Source organism: Anopheles gambiae, chromosome 3 (assembly GCF_943734735.2).
Source record: "Anopheles gambiae chromosome 3, idAnoGambNW_F1_1, whole genome shotgun sequence".
Classification (NCBI taxonomy): domain Eukaryota; kingdom Metazoa; phylum Arthropoda; class Insecta; order Diptera; family Culicidae; genus Anopheles; species Anopheles gambiae.
The window spans coordinates 599,307-620,364 of record NC_064602.1 but is presented as its reverse complement, the minus strand read 5'-3'; the positions used below and the strand labels follow the sequence as shown (position 1 = coordinate 620,364).

General features: G+C 48.9%; 1 protein-coding gene across 5 annotated transcripts in view; it reads left to right on the top strand.

The window, feature by feature from the left end:
• LOC1278191 (uncharacterized) overlaps positions 1-21,058 on the top strand; it is a 72,824-nt gene that overhangs the window by 8,463 nt on the left and 43,303 nt on the right. For 3 of the 5 annotated variants that reach the window (XM_061653364.1, XM_061653363.1, XM_061653362.1), the window contains exon 2: positions 8,017-8,151. The exons of the other annotated variants lie outside the window; for them this stretch is intronic. The gene's annotated coding sequence lies outside the window, so the exon portion shown is untranslated. The remainder of the gene's footprint in view (positions 1-8,016; positions 8,152-21,058) is intronic. 5 annotated transcript variants of the gene reach the window in all.

The following is a 21,058-nucleotide window of genomic DNA, read 5'->3' as shown; positions in this document are numbered from 1 at the left end:
GGAATGAGTGGACAATCTACTTTTCGACCAGGGGAGGATGCCCAAGCTTATCGAACGCGGGGGGAAGTTGAGCTTGGCAGCAGCTGCTGTTGCGCCAACACAGGAAGGTGACGCCACACGAGAGCACAACAACCTTCACCCAAGTGTTGCCACGCCACATCACTCGCATTTCCTGCCACGAGCAGAGGGCATTCGTGTGCCATTGCGTTTCGAATCAGCTTGAATAAAAAAAAACAACAGTGCCATTTGATGGGATGCTTACATAATGTTGAATATTTCGGCTTGAATCACACTTTCGCCCCAATGCTTTGATGCCTAGATTCGAACGGAGAGGATCGATCAAATATTGGAATGGCGGCTTTTGTTCGAGCCAGACTATCGAACGGCACTTCTTTCACATTTTCTACGAAATCACATAGCTCCGGCGATATCCCGGGCCGGTTTTCGGGGTGTTGTCGTCGGAATCGTCCGGCCCTTCCCTTTCGCCAGTGGAGGATGTCATGAGTTCACGCTGCGATGAACTGCTCGGTTGGAAATGCAGTTCATTGAAGCATTTTGCTAGCCCGGTTATCTCGTTGCGGAATATAAATACATGTCTAAGATATGCTCAACAACGTACGAGATATGTTCCCTGCCAGTAGTGGGACCAGCGATAGGGAATGCATTCAACGTACAAGTTTTAATCATACCGCGAAAGATATTCCCACCATTTTTCCGCGATTAGAACACGGTGTCCAACAGGCCCAGTCCAACATACGGTTTACACGTTTTCCACCGTGCCCATCTTACCCGCCTCTACAACTCGGGGGATCAATACAGCTACTTCATGTGTGCCCAGTGGTCCTTCTGTTCTGCGGAACTGCTTTTGCATTGCAAACTCCAGAGCAGGAACTCCTGAAAGCTCCCGCAGCGTTTTTCTTCGTTAGGAGCCGCACAAGGTATGGGCTTGAACTCGCCAGATAACCTTGAATCCGTTAAGTGACAACCGATACACCGTGGCTGGAACGCTGGTATGCGAAACATCGTTCTGGTCGAGGCTCTCTGATGGTGCTGATACGTACTCGGGGGAGAATTCTCCGTCTTTCAGCAGGACCATGAGGTCAGACAGCCAATACCCATTGCCGGTGACGTACCGGTGTGGATAACGTGAAGTCTACACGAGAAACTTGTTTTCAGAGAGTTCAGAGTCGTGTCATGTGGATACTGGTGGTTCAGCGAGGAATAGTCCGAATAGTCAATATGTTATCTATGAGCTTAGACTGCTGCGAGAGTATGAATAATGTCATCGGATTGTGGATATCGTATAGGATTCGTGGAATATCAATTGGTATAATGACGCGCTTTACAGAATCTTCATGTGAACATCTACAAGCGATCCTGTATATTGACGTCAGCTATATGATTTTGAAGAGGGAGCGTTTGGCAAAACCCAGAATTCCTCAAATCTTCGGTAATATTACTTTCGATGAGATCGTTGTCATAATAGACGCTAAATATCACCCACTAGCTTTGCACCGTATTACCTATACAAATCCATCCAATCGCTCCGCGTTGCTCCTCTCGGAAGTGACCCATTTCCGTGCCTCGACTACACCTAGCGATATGTTTTCCGGTTCGGAGCGGCTAACCTTTCGGACCGCTAGTAACCAGGGAGCGGTAGCAGACAGCGTTAGCAGCAACCTTCCCGAAAATGTTTGTCCGCAATGAGGTCAGGCAATTATTTTGCTCTTGCTCTTTTTCTCTCTCCACCCCGGTACGGTAGAGGGACCCATTCCGGTTTTAACAATCGCCATACCATTGGGTCGATGAGACTCCCCTGCTTTCCAGGCCACTGCTGCCTAGCGATTCCAGTCCGCGGATGCCCATTTCGGAAACAATTCCTTTCAATCGTAATGGATGATTGTTGTTGTGCAGTCTACGTGCGCCGGCTGGGGACGGAGAAGAACGCCAAGCCAAGAGTCAAACGTGACGGAAATTGGGTGGCAAGATAATAATGCTACTGCCCGGTGTGTGAGTGTGTGCGGGTCGCGAAGCTAAAATGTGATTGTTACGTTACCCCTGTCTGAAAGGAAAGTTGCTGGACGAAGTGTGAGGTAAAAGAGGTTGAGTCTGGGGTGTGTTCGATTAGACTGGAAAGAGTGGCGGGTCGAGATCAGCTGTGAAAGCACCAGCACGTATTCTACCTCACGCTTTCGTCACATTCGGAAGAGTGCCAGCAGCAGTAGTGACCTCCAATGCCACCGGGGATCGCTCACGTACAATCGAGTGGTAGTCCAGGTTGTTGAGGGCTGCTGTGCAGAGTGACTGTGAACGTTGTCTATTTGCTCAACAATGACTTTACAGTTACAAAAACACTTTGTTGACACTCGTTGGATGTGATGTGATGCGTGAAGTGAGGCATCAGGGCGATCTATACTTCCCGTCTGCGCATCGCTCACGGGAAGGGAAATGGATCGCAAACTAGGCTGACCTACATCCGGGCGCGAAGTGAATGTGATGGCAGACGCAGACGGAGTGCAGATCCCTTACGCAACACTCCCCCCATGGATCTCAGGCCCTTCCCGATCGTTGGATAACTGTGGATGTCTGTGGAGCTACAATTATCCCGTCTAAACGCTCTGTCTCCCGGGTCCCTGGTGTAGCGCGACATGAAAAAACCCATTTTGCAGATCGGCGTGTAAACCCGATAAGCAGCGCGTGTGTCACTTATATCGGCAAAGCGTTTTCAGCGATGATCATCTTCACGGTCTCATGCGCCTCACGCCCACACGGAGCCTCCGATGTTGCGAGCCCCAACAAGCCATGCTCTAATCAAAACCCACACCACCGATAACGGTAGCGTTTTGTTCGTCGTGCAGCAGCAATCATCTTGCGCCCCGAAGAACCTGAGCAACTCCCACGCTCTTCTTGGTCGATCGCTTATGCTCTCTTGCACAGCTTACAGGGAAGTCTAATTTGCTAAAACCTCCCATACAACCGATGTTTGTTGCACCTCCGGAGGTGTTGTCCGGAGATCAGAGCGAGCGACCGCACAACCAGACTCTACGAAAGAAGGGTGCGAGTAAAGCAATTAGCCAAACTGCAGCGCTAATTACAGACATTTTGCTATCGTAACCCCGCACCGGCGAGCGAACTTCTCTCTCGCTCTCGGCCTTAGTGCGTTTATACTATGTGCTAATTTCTGATCGCGTGCATCACACGATTCGCACGTCTCGTGGCTCGGATGTGGTTCGCACGCTCCGAAGATACGGCTCCCCCATGTGGGAGCAATGGTCACTCCGGTTGCCTTATCTCTGTCACCTTCTCCAGAATGCTCACGTACGCTGTGGTGTTTATTTTGATGATAGCTATGAGATCTGGAAAGGGAGTTTGAAGTCGGTCAACTGGGTGGTGTGGCATACCTTAGTAATCTACCAGCGAAGACGTCTTCGGAATCTTCCACTTCCACCGTGACGTGTCCCAGTGTGACTGTTCCCTTATATCAACGATCTGTTGCTCGATCCAATCGAAATCGTTAGTGTCCTACTGGGAAACACTATCTACAGACAGTCGACACTGGTGGCAACCCCGTTTTTCGCGTGGCGCATTGATACAACCGGCCTTTCGGCGTCCAACCGGTTGTTTGAGCCACCCCCTGTACGGTGTACACGTGTCCGCGGCTTGGTGGGCCTTTGGAACGTGCGAGAGAGTCTCGAAGATTGTTGGAAGACTGTGCCTAACCACTGGTGCCACGTTAGCACCATCCCCCTTTTGGGTATGAAGCAGGGCAGAACACGGACTCAGAGGCGGTTGGAAAAGGAAAAGGCAGGTGGTGGCACCGATTGCATAATATCTCGTGTCTCCAACATCCAACACGGCCTTCCATGAGTGTTTTATGCTGTTTTTTTTTCTCTCTACATCAAGTTTTCATTTTGTATCGTGTCTCTCTTGCCGTTGCCGCTGCCGATGCAAACCACTTCTCAAGGTTGTTTTGGTGTGCTGCTGCTGGTGATGCAGCTGTCCAGAAGAGACCCGGCTGTCGGATCCCCCGTGTTTTGCGGTGTACCGCGGTCGACAAAATGGCCTCGTCCGCGAGGTGCGTAAAAGGGTTGTGCGATGCAAGGGTGGAAAAAAAGTGGGGGTAAAGAGGTGGTTGGTTCTGTCTCACGGCAAACGCACTGCAACGGACGTCTGTTGGTTAGTGAAGCCATTTTCTTGCTGTTGTTGTTGCTCGGTTCCTCAACGCAACGATGATATAGTAGCTGGTTTCATCTGCTCCTTGTGAAGGTTATTTTCTTTGCACGAGCAATCAATATTTACATGAAGGTACACTTACGTTTCCTTTGTGTGTAGCTTGAGCACCCCCCCCCCCCTTCGTTTCGTTCTAAGTACGACCGTGAGATCCATTAGGTCAGAAATTAGCTTTCTGTCAATCGATGTCCGGAGGATGCACGTTTGCATCGATTCCGCTTCCATAAAGGGTATGATTTATGACGCACGGTTGGAAGAATATTTTGTGAATAATAGTCGTCACACTAGCGAAACTCCCCCTCCGGTCGTCCATCTTCTCCGAGAGGACATCAAGGATGAATGTAATGATATGGAATGCATGCCATTACAACTGACCGTCTATGGCGGTTGATTAATGGGCTGTGTGTAGCAAGTGTACGAAGCAGTGCGTTCCAGTTCAATTGCATGAGGTGTTCTTCCCATCATACTGCAAACCTCCAGAATCTCAAATGGCTCTCTTTTGTAGGCTGTTAGAAATAGTGGCGACCTTACTGCGTACATGTGTGTAAAACTAGTTATATATTATCATTACGCACATGTATGATTGGGTGTATTATCGCCCAACGACCGTTACTATGTCACTCGGATGCGATGCACTCCTCCTGTTCACTGTTCGGCTGCTAGATTAAGCATTGTAGTAGAAATTACAAACACGCACACAACCTATCCTATACTTTGCTACCCCTTGTCTTCGATTCTCCTATCTCAGTGTTGTACCCGCTCGATAACTCCAACGATTGCCACTTGTTAGTTAGTGAACTCTTTGAACTCACCCTTCGCTTTTAAACCCGCGCAACGAAACATGCATAAACACTGCGGAACACTCCTCTCTCTTGTGCGGAATGTGTGTGTATCCCGATAATGTCATGTTCGGTTTGTGTAGGGAACAAGCGATGGAAGTGATAGTTCGAAAGCTTGCTCCTCACCCAGCTTTCCGCGTTTTGCGATCCACTTAGTTTTCAATTTGTACTATTCGCTACATCGATCGATACACAAAACGCGTCCCCCATGTGTGCTGCTTTAATAAACTTATTAATTTCACTAATCCCGCCGAATGAACGGGCAGTCGGGCTGAGCATGGTGTCCATTAATCAGCAGCTCGTTGTCTGCCTCTCCTGGAGGGGACTGACTGTATTTCATTTTGCCGTGATCAATCTGGCGGTGATTTTAAAACATACATATCGCCGAAGGGAAATGTTTGCATTGAGCCCACATATTCCCAACCTCTCTCTCTCTCACACACACAAGCTGCATCTTTGAATGCATGGAGACAACAACTATCGACAGTACTTCCTACTCCAACCTTTTGGAGGCGTCTATTGGTGTACTTGGCGGAGGGAAAACTATCTGTTGCTCTTTCTCTATCGTTTGGTTGTGTGAGAGTGAGCAAACGAACGAGATTGATATCTTAATTACGATATCCAAGGCAATTCTGTTGCGGCGCTCCTCTCTTCGCCTACCGATCCTGGTGAAGGTTCTCGTACACGCCTGCCCGGCCGCATAATGTGGTCTGTTTGGGGTCTGTTGGTCGAACATTTTCCTACAAGATCACATTCAGCGATCGTACCCTCCTATGGGGTGCCTTTTTGGGGTACCGGTGGGAGAGTGGGATAGCGCAGCGCATAGACATGTGCTAATAAATATTCAAATTCAATTTCAAACCAAACCTACAACCAGCTACCGGCTAGGCGAGACCCTTCGAGGCCCCAAGGGGAGAGACGACGCGAATCGTTGCCGCGTGCCAGAATTTGCCGTTCCAGGCCGGGCCACTTATGCGCTGAAGTTTATTGGATGCTTCGCGGTGCTCAGATTACATCATCTTGGGTCCTTTGGGCTGCAGCACCATTGCCACACGGTCCATGTTCGCAAAATTGTGTGTTGCTGGGGTTTTGTTGAGCGGACTGGAACAAGAATCCACACTCAAAACGAGGGAGGTGGTTGCGACCAACAAAGAGCGAAAGTACCGTGTGTGATGTGTGCGCATGTACACGTACACCCCACGGAGCTCGGAGGGATCTCTCCAGCCAGGTGCCGTTCTCTCGGTTATCGGCTAGATTTATAGACGAGTCTGTTGGCAGACCGCTTGGGCCTGGTACGGGCCTGTAGCGGAACCGCCACGACCGGTCGGACTCTCAAGCGTTTTATGGACCAATTTGACTAAGTACTTTATTGCACTTGGACCCGGGGGCCTATTATTCGCTTCACCGCCATCCCACCCGCTCGACGAACCTGTTCACAGTAACGACGACGGTGTTATGGCTCCGATCCGGATAGACCTGCGCCCGCTAACCCAGGACGATGGCAAAATAGAATGAAACTAGGAAGAAGGGGGCACAGCTTTTGCTCTGGAATTAATTACTGACGTTTAAGTGATTTTTATGGTCACATCGATTGTGTACTGCCTGCACTCCAGCGATGCGGGTGACGACCTGTTTTGACTTGCATTTATTACTACGGGTCGGTTCGTGGAGTGTGGAGGCGTTTTTTAATAGAGCAGCTGAGGGTGAGTCGATCTCCACACATCGATCGCCATTTCAGTTCCCAGTATGCGACCTCACCAAGGTCTTGCCGTCCTGAGATTCCATTTCTACACCACCCTCGTCTGCTAGGTTGGTTCTGAAGAGAGTCATTTGCTGCTATGATTCTACTCCCAAGTGCAGGGGAAATGTTTCCATATGAGGAGCTGTACGACAAATGTGTACCACTAGACGATGCTGGCTACTATTGCATTGTGCTGCTGGTCTGTGTGTGTGTCGGTGTGTTGGACATCTGTTTTAAGCACCCTCTCAAACCCCGTGGGAGGTGTGTAGTATGCTGCAGGCAACAGCAGCAGTCAGTTACCACCTTGCTGCAGGTTCGTTGTCTAGCTGCACCAGTAATTAATGTTTCTCATTATCCGAGAGTACCTGGTCGTAGTCGTAGTTCTGCGCTGTTATTGCTACTGTCACTACACTCCGTTCTTACGCTGGCCCACTCCCAAACCCCCCTTCCCGCTAAAGACAACATTTGACATCAGTTTGACACCTACACGGAATCTCGCACAGTCCAGTCGCCAACCAGACACATGCCTTTGGGGTGGAAACACACACACACACCCATGGGGGGCACGGGTAAATTGGTGACTTAATAAATGATCGCCAACTAGCGGATGATTTATGGAGCTCAACTAACACTGTGCACAACTGACCTATCCTAAAGCGAGCGCGAGCGCAGCCCACCCTTCCCATATGAGCACCTTCCGGGGAGTCGTCATTTTTTCCGCCCCAGTACGCAGTTTTGTAGCGAGACCCCAGGCGGGCGTCCGTCAAAGGTAGCGCCAATTAATGGTCACCATTTCTACCCGACTTGCATCGGCCGCCGCGGGTAGCCGGTACGAGAAGGCGCGGGGGACGTTGTGAGTATTGATTGTATGTTAATGTTTTTCGATCGCCGATATGGAGAGTAGAGGTGCTGCTGGACCCGCGATCGGTGGTTGGTCGCCTCTTCGGACCGCGCGTCCATTACGGTTTTGTAACGATGTGGAACGCGATCGATGGGCTGTGCATCTCTCCAAGGTGTTGGACCTTTTTTGATGGAAAACTTTCCACCCGTGGTCTTTGCCAGCCTTGTTTGCAACCGTTCACTCATTTCCTAGGCTGATGGGTTTCACCTCGCCCCTTCATTTCACCCACCCTGAAAGTGCATTTGTTTGCCATTGCCGCTACTTTTCACGATTTCTTTCTTCTTCTTTCTCTCTCTCTTCTGCAGATCCACAACTCTCCCCCGCATCCGTAAAGTGAACGCACCACCGAAGAAGGTCCATCGCTTGCACACGATCGACCGTCAACCGATACCGAGAGAGAATCGTCCGATCACTCCACCCATCCATCCTGTCTCTCTAAGGTCAGTCGCAGAGCCCGTCTCATACGGTATGCCCTCCGACCAAAGAGTGATCGTACAAAAAAAACCCTCGACACAAACTCTCACCATCTTGCACCACCGCAAAACGCCCGTGCAAAAGGTGTGCTTCTCGCCTTACACCGAACTCTGCGCACTTTAATGCGTATGCGCGCGATTATCCACGGACCAATTTTCAACCCCTCCGACCCGCCACCCCCAACTGGAGCCCAACCGTGGCAGCGAGAGAGTCACCACATCATCACCACACGATCCATTATATAATTGTAGCTCGAAGGGGTCGCGTCACCACCAAGCCAGAGCCTTGTGGCCTCCATTTTTTCGCTCACTTTGCCACCAGCCACACACACACCTTATGCGCCTGGCTGCATCCCGCATCGAGTGTGTCTGTGTACGATCTGTGTACCGATCGACGCTGATTGGCATCGACTGATTTCGTACAATTATGTCTAACGGTGATCTCCGAAGAAATGAGCTTCTGTTTCATACGAGATCTAGTTTTTTTTGCCTCCCTTTTTTCGTTCGATTCGGCTGTTTCGGCTTCCTTCGGTGTGGGGCCGCTACCGGACCTTTTCGATTTATCATACGCGTGCTCTCTTGTTGACTTTAGACTGAGTGATTTGGATGAGTACGAGCTGATTTAGCTTTATATCTCGTGCCACTGACGCGCGTGCTGGTGTAAAACCGAATCAATCATCCGATTAGGACACGCAACGCAAGAGACGCTGGAGCTTTATTGAGCTTTTCCCTTTGCAATGTTTGGTGAAGTAATTTTTCCCCCGGATTCCAGCTCTAAAATGAGGTTTAGTGTGTGGCTAGGCACACGGCGATGAATTCGACACCCCGTTCAATCTGTGTCAGCAACACACAATGGGAAGAAGGGCCGCCGTGATCGTACGCAGATGCGAAGGGAGCCCTATTTGTTCTCCTTACCGCTTTTTGCTCCTCATCCGCAGCCAGGCTACGCAGCCGAAACGTTCACACTCACTCCGAATGATTCGTAGCTCGGAATGCATTCGTACTCCAATTAAATTCCGTTACTCAATGCTCATGAATATTCAACGTCTTGCTGCTGCTGCTGCCGCTCCGACGCTGGCCCGGTCGGCCTTGTCCGGAACACACACCGGGTGTCTTTTAGCATATGCGCTACGACGGAGGAGATCGTTCGAAAAAAAGTGTTCTAGCCTGCATCCGCAATCGGCGAGCGATCCCTTCGTTCCCTCCGGTGTTATTAATTTGATCATTAGCACGGTACGGCGGCTTTATCATGCGGTGCCGGGTGGCCATTTGCCGGAGCAGTCCCACTGTGGCACAGTGGGATTATTGTTTGGCGGTTTTGGGTTCCATTTGTTTCTCTTCTGTACCTGATACTCGCTGGCGTACTAGGACGTTATTCTAACAGTGGTTTTTGGTTACTAGTTTATTTGCTCTGTCTCTCTTCTGCAAATGGCAATCCTCTTTATGGACACTGTTTCCGATGAAGGAAGAAAATTTTCATATTTCAATCATTAATTGGCAAAACGTCCCACCGAGGTGGTCAGAAGAAATAATGCTATTTTTATTTGCTTTTTCATCGCTCTTAGGCGTCGTCGAGATCATTTGGGCGCTCTTTTTTGTGGCTCCTTCGTTCCGCTTAATCGTAGCCCCGGTTATGAGCTGCAGATTCTACGGTAGAAATATTATTAAATCGCCATATCCTCCCTAGGACATCCGAACGGGGTTCAGAGTTTCGGGCAAAATCCCGTGGTGTGGGATTAATTTCGCTGTCTCAGGATGTTGTGAGAAATGTGAGCGATCGGTTTGCTCTAGCAGGAAAAGGCAAATTGTCGTTGTTTGCATCAAAAATGGTTCTTCGCTTTGCTTTGCACACTTTCTAATCAGAAAATCCACACAGTAGATTCATGGGGACCACCCCGGTAGAGCGAAAACAAATGATCTGTTTAATGCCACAGCAGTTCGAGCAGGCAGAAATTCGTGATTGTGATATTTTTTTTCCATATGCTTCTTGGTATCTTTTTTATGGGAAACAAAACAATGATATTAAATAAAGATGCTTTTTATGCGATGAAAATCCTTCTAATCGCGTTCTCATCGAATTGCTTTTAATATATTTATTATTAAAGTTACATCTTCCTGCAATTACGCAAGATGTTAAGATTCGTTTATCGCTCAAACAATTTCCATTGGCATTTGTGTGGACTCCACCCATCCTTTAACCCATTAATGTACCTAATTTTTTCAAACAATTATACGCTCGTTTAGCTTTACGCTCGCTAGCTTACCAGCAAGAAAATTGCGCCAACGGGCAAGGTAGAGATCCCAATGCTACTCCCTCAAGCAGGCCTGTAAAAGGTCGACCAGCACCGTGAGGGATCTCTAAAAACCGAGTAATCGATTCCGCTGGCTAATCGAATAAATAAAGTACAATCCGCCCCAAAGCTCCAATACACACGTCGCCGTCAGTATGAGAGAGGGTGCGATAGGGCTTCAGAAGGCGGGAAACGCGGGGTGCCATATCAAGATTGTACTTCGACAGGCCCCAACATGACGGGTGGTGGGTAACCATGTGTGCGTGTTGCATCGGCTTGAGGTATACCGGCTTTAATAAAACGCGCCGTGAATGTCGCGAACGTGGGCTTCTCCTTCGCGCACGACGACGCCCGCTGACTCTGTGGTCGAGTGACTTAAATGTGCAGCCAAGCGGTAACACCATCGTGGCACCACCACCATCACCACCGGCTAGTGCGAAATATTAGGCTTTTTCTGCTTCTTCAAATCGATTTCGCGCCTACCCCTTGGTTGCATCGTTGTTGTTCCTCTGCTAGCTAAAAATTTCGCTTTCGCAAATGCAAATGCATTCAACCGACTGGCTGGCTGCGCATGTTGTAGCTGGATGCATTCTGCACAGTGCCAAGGTGTGTGTGAGTTATTTTTTTGTGCTATGGGATTAGCGTAATTGAAATTATTTTTAGGACCCTTAGGTCAGGGTAAAACGGTTGGTTGGGGTTTCACTTTGATTAAAACTATTAGTGTACATTTGAAGCGTGTTGTGTGGGCATATTGGACCTTCGTGTGCGTGGCACGGTATGACTAACCTCTTGCTAACACAATTGATCGATCAGCACGACTGTGGGCATATGTGGTACCATTTTATTACCATCTCGAGAGGACACTTCCAGCTCTGGAGTGCTGACAGCTACATGTTTGAAGTGTGGTGCGAGATAGAGCTGTCAGCAACATCTGCTACCGCCCGCACTGTGCGCAACGACGCTTCCCAGGGTTTCCCCCTTTTCGATTTGTAATGCCTGGGAATCAGAACACTCCAACGCATGCACAACAAACACCGCCCGATCGATATTGTTTGGTCGGAAAAGGCCTAACGATTGCCTAGTGCATTATAGGCTGCGGGATAGCTGCCTGCCTGCCTGGTGGTGCGATGAAGATCATGTGCTGTTTGCACACTCGTCAAACACTACTGACACGCAATCTAACTCATAGCAGCAACACAGACAGTGGCGGCACCAGCACCCGCGGCAACAGTAGTAAGCAAACCGTAAACATATGTTTTCCTAAAAGCGTGAAAACTTTGGACTCTCCGACTGTCGGCATCCCGAGAGAAGTGGTGCGAAGTTTTTCCTTTCCGTTGCTACGCGGCTGCGAATTTAAGCAATGCAACCGCAACAGATAGGCGTGCTGCTGGTGGAAAAAAGTGAACAAAACATTAAGATTCGAACGGTTTGGAAATTTGTTGCAGTCCGTACATACACACACACACACGCACACTGAAAATGGTGTGCTGTTGGCAAGTTGCTGTTGTAGTTACAAGAGCTGGAAAATAAGCTTGTGGGTCAAGTTACAACATGCTACATTTTAATTTTTTCCTTTATGTTTTCATGCTTCCCATTAGGAAATCGTGCGAATGGGGGGTTTTATTTTATGTGTTTCTTCACATGAGCTTAGGCCATTCGTTGGGCATGAAGTATGTTTGTTTGTTTATTTTCAGTTGATGGTGTTGGGTTTAATTTGTACATTTAAATGTGTTTTTTTTTTCTGTCCTAGAAATGAAATAAAATCAATCATCTAACCATTCCACTTGTTGCCTCTCGCCAGGGATCGCCACGATACTTCCTGATGCCTATTTAAGGGCATCACATGACCCCGTTCAAAAGCAAAGATCTGAACGCCACTCTGGCTACCATCGCTCTGGCTGGTCCGAGAGGTTCAATCCTTTTTATTTGCTTACACCATTTGTCAATGGCAACCTTCTATAGACCGCATCTAAACATCTGTGCATTACCAAATAACCCCTCGAGGCTGCTGGTTGTGGAACACCATGTTATTGCCCATATGGCAGCATTTAAACCGTGATCATTTCCGTACCCTTACTCACCGGGCGGTTGACGGCGGCGCGACCTTGGTGACCTTAAGAAGAATGGTGTGTTAATACTATATACGGCAAACGCCCGCAAGCGTACACACTGGGACAATCACACGTTTGTTGGGACAAGATGGATGCGTACGTACGCCCTGCACGTAGTAGGAAGATCCGTATAAGCAAACGAGGTTGCGGCTCTACGTGCTTCCAACCGACCGACCAAGAAATCAACCAAACATGAAGAAAGAAGAGGCATTTTAAAACGTTTCTTACAGAATATAACAGTGCCTTGGAGCAACCATTCACTTGGAGCACAAATCTCATAATTATCGCACATTTCATATCGATCATAATTGTTCTCGTATCATTCTGGATCGGACTGCGGAATAACCAACCAGCTGTTCGGCCCGGGTGTTTCGTTCTGTCTGGTAGAACTGGTTTGATTTTAACCACTCTCAAACTCCCTCGGTTTCCGTACTGACGAAGCTTTTTATCAAACGTAGTCAATCGATTTACAACCAAACAAGAGGAAACAAAAAAAAAACACATAAAACACCGGGAAAGGTACATAGCGAAAGAATATGCAGTTATATGCCGTTGCCCGTTCAATAATGCTTTTCGGCGGTGGTTGCTCTTGAATTTCGATCGTTGAATGGCTCGTTCATCTAAGCACTAGACGTATCTATCGGTAAAGAAGACCCGTTACACCGCAACGTCGCTGCCGCCTCAAAATCGTGCTCTGCGCAGACAGGCTTTGCGCAGACAGCCTGCGCGAACCGGAGGACTTCCAACAGTCCAGCAAAGAAGTCTTCGTCAGCTGGATCTGCGAAATTGACGGGCTTGCAAAGAAGATGCTTAAAATGTACCGAAATGTGGCCGTTTCTGCGTATTGCTGCCTTGTTTTACCTCGCCTTGAGTTGCGGCAGGGGAACGCGCGGGTTTGGTTTACTTGCCTCTTTCTTAAACATTTGAGAGGTATTGATTTTTGCGAAGATGTTCGGCTTGTCTTTTCTGATGGCGTGGAAGGGGCGAGGGATACCTATTATTATAGCGCCCCAAAAGACTTCGAGAGATTATTGGTCAACGTTTTTGTTCGTTCGTTGTTGTTTTCGCAAGTTCTACCTCGACCAAACCGCGCGTTACTACTACATTGTGGAGATCATTTTTATGACTCCCTCGTTCAAGCTTCTAGCGTTGTTGTGAAATTGTTCAAAAGCCGTTCAAACCCCGAGCGAATCCCCGCAGCAAAAACACGCTAAGGAACCCCATCGAGCCCCACTCGGGCAGGATAATTTATGGGGCGAATGAGGATAGAACTCCACCCCCTTCCCGGATGTCTTGTGGCCTGGCGGGAGTATTGCCGGGACAGGAAATGTCTTCCAAGAAATCCCCGCACTCTTCTCCTGGGGCATGCACAGGCCTCCATTTTCAAGGCTTTCAATCGACTTGACCTCACACCCCGGTTTCGGACGGTGGCGCGGTTTTGTGCCACCGCGGACATTCCCCATTTACTAGGTCATAGGGTGAAGATGGCCCCGCGAACCATCAGGTCCGTCACGTCACACGTCGGAGCCGGCGGGGATGAAAATTGAAACCACGATCGCGATCGCGCTCGCGCTCGGTTGCGGGTACAATGCGAACCTTATTAACTAACCATTTAATTTGTGGCAAAACCGAAAACATAAGGAAACTGAACACACTCTCACTCCCTCTGCGTTTTTCCTCGCCCGCCCATACAGTTGATGAAAGTTGATGATAGCCGCAACACCATCGGAGGGTTTTTTTGGGTGTCTGTTTTTATTGTTACTCTACGTGAGGTACGAAGCCCGGTATTTGTGTCTGCAACTTTTTCCTTTCTTTCTCATATGGCTGTGTGCTCTTGTTTTTTTTTTTTGGCTAGCCTCTCTTTAAATTAGACACACTTTCATGGTCGATCGTTGTCGAGTGCGAAGCCGCCGGGAAAATAAAAACGAGTCCGATGGTGTACTTGCAACAACTTCTCCCCCAAATTGGCTTAGATAGGGGTTTCTTCTATTTCTCAGGGTGAAAATGAGATCAACACATCGTGATGTGATGTGTGTGCGTGTACACATGTGGTATAGCTAAGATGAGACGCTCTCCCACCGCTCTACAGGCCTTCTTTCTTTCTACAGACCTTCAAAAGGCCTCCTCGATATGTAGGTTGCTGCAATGACCGTGGCCGCTAGTTCAATAGATTTCAATTTTTGGGACATTAAAAATGAATACCTTGAACCCCTAGTGCTGCCGTAGTGCGCATTGTGCTCCCGAGGGGGGTCGCACCTCGCTTGCAATGCGTTCGCTTTTAACCTCGTTTGCAGTTGGGATTTCTTTGTGGCCAAACCTCTCCAAGCGATTGGCAGCGAGAGAAACTCTTTCAATTCCCCCCGACCTTGCCTTATCGGTCAACCGATCCATCAAATGTAGCGCGGCATGTAATCAATTCTGAGCCGGGCCCTCTATCACGCGTTATCTATTCGGAGGGTATGTGTGTGTGTGTTGCATCGACCGGCTGCAATGATGGCTGAATGCAGCTGCAGCTGCACACGGGACCCACGGTTCAATGGACGGCGTCGGCGACCTTCTCTCGCTTTGCCCAGCACACGCGAGTGTAATTTGCGCTGGGAAGGTTGGTCTTTTATTATTACATTTTAATCGTTCGCCAAATGAAGCCCGCCGGGTATATTTTAACAACTGATTGATCTCAACGTGTACGCATATCATCAACGTATGGCGCAAGATTCTCTGGAACGTTTATGGAATTCTTGAAGGATCCATCTCAACCATATACTCGCCTCGCTGAAGCCGTGGGTTCAACTCCCGCAAATGATTGATAGTCCCGGTCGCGATGGGAATCAAATGCTCGCGATCGTTTTTGATGCGTTAATAATCGTTGCCGGTTTTTCGCTCGCAGGCTTCTATGGTGTGGTTTCTGCTACATTAAGAAACCTTGTTGACAGATACCGGGGCATCGCCGGTGCTTTTCTTCTCGAGAGTCCATCTTGCACACAGCCCTTCATGATTGGGTGCCAACTCGCTCGGTGCCCTTTTACACGATACGCCGTTTGTACGATGCGCGACACAAAACACCCCGAGCATCAGAGACCACGACAGCCACCTCTGCCACAGAAATAAGGTCAAATTCGGTTCCTCCAGAGGTTCGTTCCGGCAGGGCGGAGGTGCACGATGAACGTGTGCTGCGCTTTCCGCTGACAACAAACTGGTGATGGAAACATCAGACGGGCTTGCTCTAGTGGCAGGCTTTCAACGTAACCTGCTTAATGTGTTGACGTAAACGGATTTTTTGCCGCCCTCCTATCCGTGGTTGTCATTTTGTAATGCGAGTCATGTGATTCCGTGCAATTTGCGCCATACCGGAAAGATGATGGCGCAAGTAATGCGAGGTTCGGTCGTCGGATCGGTTGGCTAACGCTATCGTACGTCCGCACTAGACACAGGGTGCGCACTAATTACTTGGGGCAGGTTTTTCGGAACAATATTGTTACTATTTTTAATATTCAATCTGTAGTACACTGATACATTATTCACTTACCTATCCTGCAACAACAGACCGACAAAACGCTTATTTTCTTTGCACAATGCAAGTAAAATCTATCCCGATACGGCTCATTACGCCTGTGCACGAGATTGCACCACCACTTCCTATGTTATGCGACGACCGACAAGGGTTTATGTAATGCACTGCTATTTAGTTGCACCTGACTTAAGTTACAAGGGCTTAAGATCCCGGTCTGTGCAATATATACCCCAGCAAATTGGGTCCGTATAAATCACTAACCACAGCGGGCAGCGACAGCAGGACCACGAACACTTCCGATATTGCAGTTGATGAAGCGTTTGTTATAGCACCCATGAGGCGGCGGCGAGAGGGCAAAGAAATTAACTCTCGAAAGACCAGGGCGGGCTCTACTTTGTATCGGTATCGCTTGCAGTTCTCTGGAAAGTACAATTTATAAAGTGCTTTACATGCGGCTACATACATGGCCGGGGCGGGCCCTTGGGAAGGAAAGACAGCAGCTGCAGATGGAGCCACCAGTAGTAATGTGGGGAATACCTAGAAATTGGCCCACTGGTGCTTAAATCAAGAAAGCGTGGTAGGGCCTAAACTGGTTCAACGAAGGTTTTACGGTATCTTCGATAGGCAAAGTTGTCTCAGTCCATACCATAGGAGGCGTTGGTTTTGTCACCGCTTGCTGTGGCTTTCTTTGGAGCGCACCCGTTTCGCTGTTGCCAGGCCAGCCAAAACCGCTCCAATTGTGCTTAAAGCTGAAGCTGACGCTTACGCCTTATAACTTCCCAACTTCTTCTGACGATTCTCGGCCAAAATTGTGATTTCATCTCTGTTCGGTAAGCTTCATCGGTACACTCAGTACACCTAAACAGCACCTGTGGGTCATTGACATACACGAGCTGGGGGTTTGCCTATTGCCGGCAGGGACCGGCTGGCCAAAAAACGTGTCCCGACCACGAAAGCCGCCAGCGAAACGAAAAGAACGGCAATATCATCAAGCTCCGACAGAACCCAACTAGGTCAGGGCAATCGGAGTGCGGATTGATTCTGCCCAGTTCTTGGTGGAGCGCGTGTGGAGCTATCGATCAAAAAACCTGTGAGTGCGAGTTTGGTAGTTACAACCACGGTCCCAGCCCCAGCCTCTCCCCGCACATAAAATGAACGGAAAACGGGCATCAAAAACACACAAAGCTCCACGGCATGGACGGAGCGAGAGCACGGTCACACCTAATTTCCAGAGGCTCGCCTCCACTGCCACGTACACTCTAGTTGGTGCACAGCTGGAGTTGTCGTTTTTTGCCCCTTCCTTTTTTTTGCTTTTTAATTTCCATTACTTTACAGCTTCTCAAACATTAGTTTCCTTTCTCAAACAATCATCCAAACTGCGCCGCTACAACCTCCACGGTAAGAAGTTTTGTGCCAAACCCGCGCAACAACCAGCATTAACCAAGAGCAAGAGGTGTGGAGGGCGAAGTACGCTAATCGCGAGGCAGGACGACGCCCTGACCAGTGCCGTTTGACGTACGACTGGCCGCAGCAGTACCAGCAGCAGCAGCAGCAGCAATTTTACTCTCGCACCGTGGCTAGTCGAAGAAGAAGAAAAGGTGGTGGCGCAGGCAGCGAACGACAAACCGGCTTTCCGAAAGATTTTCAAACCCCCGAACGCGTGTGCGCACTGACACTGACCAGCGTTGGTACCCACTACTACCGCCAGAAGATGTCCGATTTCTGAACTGCTGCTGCTGCGGTACGGTTTCGATGTACCGACTGACGTAGCGCGCTCTGCTGTGGTCAGAATGTTGTTCTGCGGAAACTGGTTTTCCAGCGATCACGTGTTGCTTGAGTCCACCGCAGCGAACGCTGTTGGAAGAGGGGTTCGTTGCTGATTTGCGCTTAATCCGGTGTGCTTTTCGTACGTACTATCGGGTGGCTCTGGTGGAGGTTGCTGCAGCCATCCTAAAAGCTAGTTCGGGTATCCCAAAAGGTGGAGGAACCTTGCTTGGATGCCGCTGGAGTACGGTAGAAGCGTTGGAAAGCGTGAGAAGATCGTAAAATCAAGGAACGTTGGTTTGCTATCGAGAAGAAGCTGGATAACAGCAGCTACAAGCTTGATATTTTCCCCCAAACAGAGATATCGCGCATCTTCTACTTCATTCATTATCTGTATAGATGAGCGGATGAAAACGCACGGAGCCCTTTCAAGTAGCCCTCGCACGCAAATTGCTCCAGTCAACCCCAAAGGGAACTGGTTTGAAGGTTAGTGCTACCGGTTCTAGCTAGCGACTACTACCCAATCGAACCACCGATGACATCATAGTCAGTGCGTTCCGCTGCTACTGCTGCCACGCACGTAATCCAACCGTGCGCTCCCGTCGGGACTGTTACAAACTCCACCGTTCCTTTTCGAAAGCATAAGATTAGTTAATTTGCCTACATCCCGGCATTCGGTCGGATCCGATTCGCAGTTCAACGATTATCGGGCAACAGGTTTTGCCCGGACCGCGGCGTATTACCTTCTCACAGCATCCCTCCCCAGCAGCTTTGCGAACTCGGGAAGATGTTTGCGTTGTCGTGCCTCTCTTAAGCAGGAAATGTCAATAACCCTGTGGCAAAGAATGATGCTGCTGGAGTAATGCTGCGGATTCGATCAGCGGATTTGCAAGGTGACGAAACGCGCTCTTTCTCTCTCTCTCTCTCTCTCTCTGCTGGAGTAATGCTGCGGAATCGATCAGCGGATTTGCAAGGTGACGAAATGCGCTCTTTCTCTCTCTCTCTCTCTCTCTCTCTCTCTCTCCCTCTCTCTCTCTCTACACACGACAACACACAACACCACGTCATTGCCGGTGGAATGTGGTTTCGCTGCTGCGGTAGCAAAAGTAAAAACCGTCAAAAATTGACTCACCCATAGCAGTAAGTTGTGGGGAATCGGTTGGAATTTCACATTAGCAGCAACAAAACGCGGCTCCGCAAGCGAGCGAAGGTGAAATTGTGTCAACGTGCCAATTGGGCGACAATGGCGGGAGCTTCCGCCGGGCCAATGGGTGAGCAAATTATGGGGCAGAATGAATGAACCGCGTGCTAGACGCGTGTGACGCCGCGCACCGTTGAATCATCGTATGCTAATTGAAGGTGCGCTTCTCCCAAGTTGCTGTGCGTGAATTAAATCACGAGCGTGGCTAATTTTACGACCAGATAACTCCGATCCGAGCAACATGAAAGGCCGGGTTTCTACGTGCGCCGGTACAAAATGGACCAGTTTAAGATATGCGCCAATGTCTTAAAGCCTATTTTTTTCTGGAAATGTCAGAATGAGATGTTTAACGCAACAGGCAGATCTGACGCGAATAGTGTGGGTGCGTTATCTTTCAATGCCTTGGCACACGGTAGAGGAAATGTTACAGTACCGCCACTCTACTACCGTTCAGATCCGGTACGAAACGGTAGTTTACTTTGATTCTTGTTCATTCGAACGAAAAAAGTGTTGAAACCACTGCGGCTACAAGATGTTACGGTACAAGCAATACGACCGCGCCAGCCATAATGAAATTGCCAAGCCTAACTCATCATTTGTTAGTCAGATTTATCCGATGAGCTTGATAACTCGAGTTAGCATATGCGGATGCACGGTTGCACGGTTTCCGTTCTGGTTCTGAGGTTTTGTGATCGTTTTCGGACATCGTTCCAGATTATTCCCCATGCCTTCAAGAAGCCTTTCAATGTCATTGCGGTTCAAGATTTGTCAGTATGTCAAAAACAAATCACTTCCTTCTCTCTCGGATTCTTATTTGCACTGTTAGTCATCGCCAATGTTGCACTGTTTTGGTATTTCCCCCAGAAGATAACGACGAAGCGTTATTACCGCATTTGCAGTTCTTTGGAAAATATAGCAAAAGCTCATCACAAATTCCCCAACCTCTACAACACGTTCAAGGCTATCGCTTGCGAGCCACGTTTTATCTGCAACCGTACGGCCTTTCATTTAATTCATTCACATCATGGCGGCTCATTTGCCGCGCACCACAGATACTCGTCTTTCGTTAAAGTGCATTTCACGCTTGTTGTAGAGCTCGGAGTTGTGTGGTCAGACTAGTCTCCACAATCTGGAATTCAGCGTACAACGGTCGTCCCAAGTGTCGGGGGGAACTACTGGTACCGCGTGACCATATTGCGCGTTGCATACCGGAATCAAACAGCTGCTGTTGAAGTATGACGCACTCATACTGTGGAGTAGAGAGCAAAAAAACCTCCTCGTCAAAAGATCAAATAAGTGGCGGAAAGCTTAGGTCTCAAATAAGTGCACACCATCGTGTGCGATGGTAGCGATAAGAGCAAGCGTTTCTTTCTCACACTCTCCTTTCTCATCTTTGCTCTGCTCCGAGATTATGCCACCGGCTCCGAAGTGCAGCTTATGAAGATCTTCCAGAGGCTCCCGCCAAGGTACGATCGTTGCGATCGTCGAGCGAGTGAAAACAGTCACGATGAAGTGATGTTTTTAATTTCCTCAATGTCGTCACTGTGGTTCATCCAGACACACACACTTCGTTAAAGTCTTCCACTGGAACACGGAGTCAAATCAAATTATTGCAGCCTGCCACCGCCTGCTTACCAATGTGAAGCAATCGCACTTATCGGGAAGTGGCAGATCTTACCTCAGCCCCAAATGGAGCCCGTAATGGAACAAATAGTCTTGGAGTTAGGAACGCCCTAGACGGCCCTGTGCTGTAAAAGTCGTCGGTGGACACGTTATGCATGATCTGACTACCTCTCCCATTCGCTGGTGACGGATGATGAGATGTTTTTTTTTTCTTGTATCTATCATATTCTTCGCCGGTGCCAATTCGACCCACCATTTGTTGCATCACAGCTCAATCCTTCAATTCCCTCGCCCATGCTGCGGGAGAAAGTTGACTCCAAGTTTTGGGGACGGAAGCCTTGTAGCCACTATCTTGGGTTTACCTAGCTCACAG